Source organism: Sciurus carolinensis, chromosome 4, assembly GCF_902686445.1.
Source record: "Sciurus carolinensis chromosome 4, mSciCar1.2, whole genome shotgun sequence".
NCBI lineage: Eukaryota > Metazoa > Chordata > Mammalia > Rodentia > Sciuridae > Sciurus > Sciurus carolinensis.
Genome location: NC_062216.1, coordinates 156,135,323 through 156,138,534, shown reverse-complemented (window position 1 = coordinate 156,138,534; position 3,212 = coordinate 156,135,323). Strand labels below are relative to the sequence as shown.

The window sequence follows — 3,212 nt, the reverse complement described above, 5'->3', positions numbered from 1 at the left end:
TTATTCCTGGCTTTCACTGGTTTTGTCGTTAGTTTGTTCATTTTCTAGGACCTTGAGGTGTTTCATTAGATTATTTATTCAGATCTTTCTATTTTTTTTAATGTAGGCACTCAGTGCTATACACTTTCCTCTTATATGTGACTTTATACTGTCTCAGACATTTCAATATGTTGTGTCTCTGTTCTCATTTTTTTCTAAGAATTTCTTGATTTCTTCTCTCTTCTGTTCTATTCCTCATTTAGAAAAGTACTGTTCAATCACCATGTGTTTATGTGGTTTCTGTTATTTTTCTTGCTGTCAATTTCTAATGTCATTCCATTATGATTTGATAGGATGCATGGGATTATATCAGTTTTTTGCTATTTGCCAAGACTTACTTTGTAACCTAGAATATTTTGGAAAAGATTCTATGAAATGCTGAAAAGAAAGTTAATTTAGCTGTTTTGGGGTGAAATATTCTGTAGGTGTCTGTTAGGTCAATTAGATTTATAGTATTATTTAGGTCAAATGCCTGTTGATTTATTTAGTTTTGATTGATCTTGTCTATAGATGATAGGGGTGTGTTGAAATCACCCGGTATTATGACATTGGTATCTATCTGGGATTTAATGACAAGAAAAAAAAAATGTAATGTAATTAGGCACACTGACATTTGGGGCATAAATATATATTGTTTTTCTCTCTTCTTGCATTGTTCCCACTGCCATATGGCAGTGATCTTCTCCATTTCTTCTGATTAATTTTTGCTTGAAATCTGCTTTGTCAGATATGAGAATATCTACTCCTATTTGTTTTTGAACTCCATTTGCATGAAATATTCTTTTCCATCCTTTTGCTTTCAGCCTGGGAGCATCTTTGCCTATTAGATGAGTCTTGCAAACAGGATATAGTTGGATCTTCTTTTTTAAACCATTCTGCCAACCTGTGTCTTTTAATTGGGGAGTTGAGACCATTTACATTCAGTGTTGTTATGATAGATGTTTGTTATTTCCTGTCATCCAAAAGCCATTTTAGTGTGACAAATTTTAGAGTTGGAAGCATGAAAAATATGAAAATATACAACAGTGATTTTATTTTTACTTTTTCTTCCTACTATACAATTACTATTGCAGTGCATATTATAAAGTCCTAAGAATAAAATCATGGCATTTTAAAAGTTGAAAGGTAACATAAGGCCTCTCTAGGTCAAGCCTCTCAGCAAAGCAAGTTCAGAATGCTTCCGAAAGGTAGTCCCCAAATTACAACTGAAATTTTTAATGAGAAAAAAATGCTAATCCTAGTCTGTTTTGTTTTGTGGTAGGTCTAATTGTTTTGACTGCCCCTGCCCCTTGAGTAATTTAAAATGTCCTACACCATATGTTGGTCTTAGATTTATCTCTTACCTCATGAAAGAGCTCTTACATCTCCTCTCAAGTCTTCTTTCCCTCCCCAGGCCTAAACATCCCTAATATTTTTTTCCGCAAAAGGCAGTGTTTCCAAAGCCCTCACCTTTGTCATTTTGATGTACCCCTTTGCCAGCACCCCACTTAAAATATATGTGATCATTACATAAATTAGCATGCTTTTATACACAAGCAAAGGAAAGCCCAACTAAAAGTATTACCCTAAAATTGGTTTAAATACAAGTAATAAAGTAGTATAATTGGAAACAGATGGTTCCACAGGCTTACCAGTGTTATCAAGGACAGATTCTTCTAGTCTTCTCTGCCATCCTCAACACATGGGATTTAATCCTCATACTTGGTCTCATGGTTGCAAGCAAAACCTCTTGAAATATAGCCACATCCAAAAGCAAGAAAATAAAAGGCATTTTCCTCTGTGCATTTCTTTTAACTAAAGCTCACTCCCAGAAATTCCTCAGCATGCTTTCCAGTTACATCGTACTGTATTTAAATGCATCACATTCCTGCCTAAACCATCATTGCTTAGGTTGACCCATACCCAGGGCTGGAGTACTGATTCTACCTTGAACACATGGCCAGCCACACAGCAAAGCACCTAGTTAAAACTGAGACTTTATCTACCAGAAGGGCAGGGAGGGTATGGATTTGAGTCGGGAATCAACAGTCTGCTAATTACCCAAACCAAATACTTACGCCAGGTAGTCTGATTGATGAGGAATTTAATGGGTATTTGGCAGATAGTAGGCCCAATGGAATACCAGCTACCTCCCTCCCTGCCCATGTAAATTTGATCTAGTGGGAGAGATAGACAAGGAGACAATTTCAGTGTGATGCGTAAAATGTTATAATAAGTACATGTAACCTAGCCTTGGGGAATTGAAGGCTTCTCAGGAGATGACATTTGATCTGAAGTCTAAAATAAGTGTCAACCACAAGTTAGCAGGTGCTAAGCAGAAGAAAGATAAGGACATATTGGAGCATGACTGATTCCAGTAGGACTGCAATTACTGGTCCAGATATTGCTTCTTTTAGGGTTAGGATTATGTTTACTTGCTTTCTAAGCTGTTTGTCTTTCTGAATATATTTGTGCTGATTTATATCTGTCCATCAGGACTTTTTTTTTTTTTTCCCCCACCAGGGATTGAACCACTGAGCCACATCCCCAGCCCTTTTTTGTGTTTTGAGACAGTCTTGCTAAGGCCCTAAGTTGGTTAGGACCTTGCTAAATTGCTGAAGCTAATTTTGAACTTAATGCTGCCTTAGCCTTCCAAACTGGTGGGATTACAGGCATGTGTCACTGCCCTGGCTTCGTTCAAGCCCATTCCTACTGAGTCATGTCTCTCCTGTATATTTATAATTGATTTTTTCACCTTAATATAAATCTCATTTACTTTGTTTATTTTTATTTTATTTATTTATTTATTTATTTTGGCGGTGCTGGGGATTGAACCCAAGGCCTCGTGCTTGTGAGGCAGGCACTCTACCAACTGAGCTACATCCTCAGCCCCTCATTTACTTTGTTTAGACTCAGGTATAGGCTAGGAGTCAGCAAATTTTTTTCTGCAAAAGGTCAGATTAAGTATTTTATGGTCTTAGTTGTACTCTGCCACTATCAAGTAAAGCTACAGAAAGTATGTAAATGAATGGACATAGCTATGTTCCATAAAACTATTAATAAAGATAGACCTCATCTTGCCAGCCTCTGATCTAAACCTACATTACCTTTATTCTGGTCCCAGGGTAACTTAACACTCAGCACCAGTAAAATGAGTTTCCATCTCATCCAGCCCTTCTTCCATATAAAGACGG

At 36.8% G+C, this 3,212-nt stretch overlaps 1 non-coding gene across 1 annotated transcript; it reads right to left on the bottom strand.

Annotated features, from left to right (window-relative positions):
* Positions 1-2,832: 2,832 nt before the first annotated feature.
* Positions 2,833-2,909, bottom strand: Trnav-cac (transfer RNA valine (anticodon CAC)). The gene has a single exon. It is a non-coding gene; the product is annotated as a tRNA-Val (tRNA).
* Positions 2,910-3,212: the final 303 nt, after the last annotated feature.